Here is a 5,105-nt window from a genome sequence, read left to right on the forward strand (position 1 = left end):
CACGATCCGATGTCACCTCGGGGTTTGGGTTCCGCGGGCTCCAGTGTTCCTTTTGAGTCGCGAACGCTGTGCGTTTGTCAGAATGAAGTATCCAAGTCCATGTGGTTTTTCCCCCCCCTTTTTATATAATAATTATATAACTTATGCATTTATACACTACGAGTTGATCTCGGCCAGCCAAAGATACACGACAAAAGAGACAATCAATGATACAATGTGGCCTTGAATTTTAACTCTGTATGCTTAATGTTTACAATATGAAGTTATTAGTTCTTAGAATGCAGAATGTATGTAATAAAATAAGCTTGGCCTAGCGTGGCAGATCAGATCTACACAAGAGTCTGCATTTGCACATTTTAGTGACTAAAGTTGCCTAATAGAAATTTGTGCTGAATGTGGTGGGTTTTGTGTTATCATTTTATTTTGTCCACGTGAGGGCCAAGCAGAAGGATGTCTGGCACCCAAACAGCGCCGGTCCCTTGGGGTCCTCCCTGCCCACTCTCCCTCAGGCCTTCCGCTTCTGGAAGTTGCACACTGGGGCCTTCAGACTTATGCCTGGCATGGGACGAGGCCTCTGAAGCTGCGGCGGTAGTTGAGACATTCCAGGTCAGCACCCGGTCGCACATCACCCTTCCTTCCTGCTATGCCCACACACCATGTCGCATGGTGAGCAAACTGCTGCTCTTAGTGCAGAGTGTATTATTGTTGGTACATAAAGCGTCATGGACAGCTGCAGTTCCTCACTTTAAAGACACAAGGGACTGAACCATCCACTGGCCTGGTCTTTCAGAGGCTCTTACAGGTGGACTGTGGTCCCGACCTCCCACAGCAGGATAATGGGGTGGGGGTGGGGGGGCCTCGCCCGCCCTGAGCCTGACGAATTACCAGCCACTTTATTTCTATGACCTAAAGTCAGTTTCCCTGACATTTTTTCTCTTCTGTGCATCACAAATGCTGCCGGTCTTGGCCAAGGGGATGGCCATTCGAGAGGCGAGACACAAAGCCACGTGAGACGGAGCAAACCCGAGCAGCGTCTCAGCCTGAGTCGGGTTCCGAATCGGCCCACTTCACAGCCATCTGGGGGCTCGTTTTGCACTTCGTAATCCTTTCGCTATGATGAAGCGAGGTCGCCAAACCTCGGTGCTGTGGGTATTTTGGCAGCGGTCTTCAAAGCCAGGAGGGGCTGAGTCCCAGAGCTTCAGACACTCTGCATGACTCGGATTAAAAGAAGCCTCACCATCGGTAACTTTCCAGCAGCTTGGCAAAGGCCCACAGAGTGCCTCTACCTCCTCAGGGGGAAAAAGTAAATTAAAGAAAAGCATAAAAGCTACCAGCTGGGGTGACCCACACGGTTCTAATGGAAAAGATCAGTCATTTTTATTTTGGAATGTGAAGTCAGGTCATGCCTACATTCTGCATAAAAATACAGATGTACTCGGATAATCACTCGATTCCACTTTTTCAAGGTTGCACCATGAGCAAAATAATAAAAACAAGATATGGCGACCATATTCCAGTGGAACAGATGTTTTCAGTTAGGTTCCCATCACGCCGCATCCCGGCTATTCGCGGGCTTTGTGACGAGCGTGATCACTTTGCATAACATGACGATGCCCGGTCGTTCCCAGGGAATCTCTCTCAAATCACTTCTTCAAAGAACGCTACCTCTCTGCTCCTGTCGGCCCACTCCGCAGCGTGCTCCGGTTCCCATGCCCAGTTCCATGGGGAACCTTTCGTCACCCTGGTCCTCCCGCCCCTCGGCTGGCCCGAAGTGCACTCACGACCCCCGCACGGTCTCAGGCGAGATCGCAGTCCTGGGTGACTCGGGCTTTCGGCCTGGGAATACCCTGAGCGGAGGACCCGGTGCCGTTCTGCCTGGACACGAGGCCCACGGAAACCGCGAGATAGTGTGTGTTTTACACCGGGGCGTCTGTGGTCATTCGTTACCCAGCAGTTCATGACTAATACACACAGGGACCGGTTCACGGTGGTGGGGGCAGCTGCTCCGAGGGGCACAGCTCAGGACAACACGTCCAGAGTGGATTGGTTTTCCTAACGGTGCATTTTCACGTGGCCACAGAAAAGGCTTTATGGGATGGAGATTTCAAGCTGGACTTTCCACACCTGGACACAGATCGTGGTTTTTGTGACCCCGCCCCTCCCCCCCGCAGTGGTTCTCAAACTTCAGCAGGTATCAGACTCACCTGTGCGGCTCGTCAGAGCCGGTGGCTGGGGCCACCCCCGCGTTTCTGCCTCTGGAGGTCTGGCAGGGTCTGAGAATTTGCATGGCTAACGGGGGGTCTCAGGTGAGGCTGACGCTGCTGGTCTGCGGATGACGCTTTGCAAACAGCTGCTCTCTGATCGAGAGATCCTAGTTATTTTTAATATTTGATTTCTAGATCCGACTTTCTTCTCATTTGACGTGAACACATTTTAACAAGATTTTTTAAACCAAGGTTAAGAAAAGGAACATCCTGACATACCACTGAGTGATTCAAAGTATTTTTTTTTTCCCCTCCGATGGGTCATCCCAGAACTTCTGCTTGGGCGGAGTGACGAGGCTCTAATTAAGCCAGATTTTTGGAAAACGACACTATTCTCTTTCCACAGTTAAAGGTCCATTTGTGGCCCGAGCGGTGTCCGTGCTCTCCCTATCTGCCGTCCCCTTCCCACGCCCGAGCGTCAGCCGTCAGCGCTGCACCTGCCGCCCGAGGCGAGCCCCTCCAGGTGGCCGGTGCTGCAGCAGTGTGGGGAGGTGCCATGTGTACCTGCATCGGCACTGACCCGGCGCCTCACCCTGAACACCCCGAGACGTGGCGAGGGCCTCGGACTGGGAGCCAACATGAAGTCTTAGCGGAGATTTGGGAACGTGCGGGGTTCCATGAAGTACCCCGAAGGTGAGAAGAAGAGAGGACGCATCTCCCGCCAGCACGAGCCACCAGAAAGGTAGCCGTCTGGCCTCAGCAGGGATGCCCATTGGCCGAACTCAAGGAAGAACTTTGTAACAGTCATGAAGCTCCGTATGGAATAACTGACCTTTGCCCGGGAGATCCTGGATGTGAGTGCGCTTAGGTGTGGGCCACGTGGCTATTCACCAGGCATTTAGCAGAATTTAGTAGTAGATAGACTGCTTGGCTGTTTAGGTCTTTTTCAGTTCTACACAATTTGGGTTCTGCAGAATGATGAACTGACTTCTGCACGTACGTGGAAGGGCAGGGAAAGCGTCTGAAATGCGGGATGGCATGGAGGTTGACGCTTAGCTGGTGTCACTTAGTCTTAAGGGTAGGAGCACATTTGGGAGTTAAATGTTACAGAGGTGCTGGAATCCCTCGCATGCCCTTGTCCAGTGCCTTTGTGTCTCCAGAGTGACTGGCGCCCACTCTGCTGGGTGGTTAAGATGCAGCATGTCTGTTTGACACCAGTTCAAGGGCCCAAGCCTTGAACTTTTGATGGGGCCACCAAACTTTTGCTGCACATTTTTTCACTCGGGAAGAAGAACCCCCCACCCCGACCTTATCGTCACATGTTTCCATAAAAGCACACGTCTTGGGGGTTGTCGGTCACAGTCTGCTCAGCATTAGACATGGCTCAGCAGAAAGAGTGTCAGGTGGCCCCAGGGAGCCCCAGCCCAGCCCCAAACTGACCGCGTCCGCCTCCCAGCAGGCATTGGAGACCGGGAGCCAAGGCTGGCTTTCCACTTCCAATGCCAACAAGGGATGGGGGTGGAGGTTAAAAGTACAGGAAAGAATCTGGGCCAGAAGTTATAAAGCCACTTCATAAGGTCTTGACCAGGAGGCTTCGAAGCTGGCAGAAGGGGTGTGGGGCAGGGAGTGACCCATGCTCTTCAAGAGGTAGCAACCCTCAGGCAGAGACATATCAGAACCGGTCCAGGCGGGGTAAGTCCCACCTCTTCCTGCGGAGAACCGCGGGAAGATGGGAGGGAGAGCGAGAGTCACTGCTGAGAAGGTCTTCCCCAGGGAAACAAGGTGCAGGAGGGAGTAATCGTTCTGCCCTAAGAATAGGAGCTGTCTCAGGTTGGTCATGCGACAGTTCTTCTTGGAAGAAATCCCTGCTCTCATCACACTTTCTAAACCTGAGATTCCGCAGCTCTCTGTGCCTCCCCTGTCGGCATTCGTGTGGCACGGAGCCTTTCGAAGCAGGATTATGTAGCCGTCACTGGGTTTAAACCAGCACCGTCTGCCCCATGCTCACGGTGAAGCCGCATTATTCCAGTTAAGACAAAAACACTCACACGGATTCTCTATCATTCACTCATCCAAGACCGAGCGCTTGTTAAGATCATTTTATCCAAGTTCACGCAGCTGTTAGAACAGAAGGGACAGGATTTGACTCAATCTGTATGAGTCCAAAAGCTTCTATGCCTAGCCATGCTGCCATCCCAGCTCTTAGAGAAAGCTGAATTAAGAGTAGGACTCATGGGCTGGGCAACCGCACGGGACAAGCAAACGAGTGATAGTCACACGATGGCAGGAAGCTGGATGAGGCAGGAAGAAGCCTGTAGGAGAGGAGGTCAGCTGAAGGAAGGCTGAACTGTAAGTCAGGGTGTGATGTCTCGTGTGGGGGGGGGCAGGGTACGGGGACAATGGTCAGCCAGAGACTGAACGATGATAATTTCTGGCGGCCTTACAATGAACCCACAGTAGAAATGTCTGCGGAAGGACCCTGTCTGTCTGATAGAGCATCACAGGCACCAAGTAAATAAATTATGCAAAACCCAGTCAGATGGATCCAGGCTACAGAATATTCAGCTTCAGTCGAGTGAATGCTATGTTTTGAGGTCAAGGATTCCTGGAAACTATAGCATTTGATAATTGTCTTGGGGAGTCCCTCTAGGGGGCTTTGACTGTTTATAGCTTGTGAACCCGTCAGAACTTTCTCTCTTCGTTGTCTAATTCTCCAACCCCATTCTCACTTTTCTTCCCACCGTGGGCCAGAATCCATAGCTGTGGGTTTTTGGAAAGAATGTTACCGTAATTATTAGAATTCAAGAAAAGGCAACGGGAAGCAAAAAATATCTGCTTCCATCCATTCGACAAGCATTTATTCAGTGTCTTTGGTGTCCCAGCACTGTGAGAAGTACAGAA

The sequence above is a fragment of the Pteropus vampyrus genome, unplaced genomic scaffold (assembly GCF_000151845.1).
Source record: "Pteropus vampyrus isolate Shadow unplaced genomic scaffold, Pvam_2.0 Scaffold372, whole genome shotgun sequence".
Taxonomy (NCBI): domain Eukaryota; kingdom Metazoa; phylum Chordata; class Mammalia; order Chiroptera; family Pteropodidae; genus Pteropus; species Pteropus vampyrus.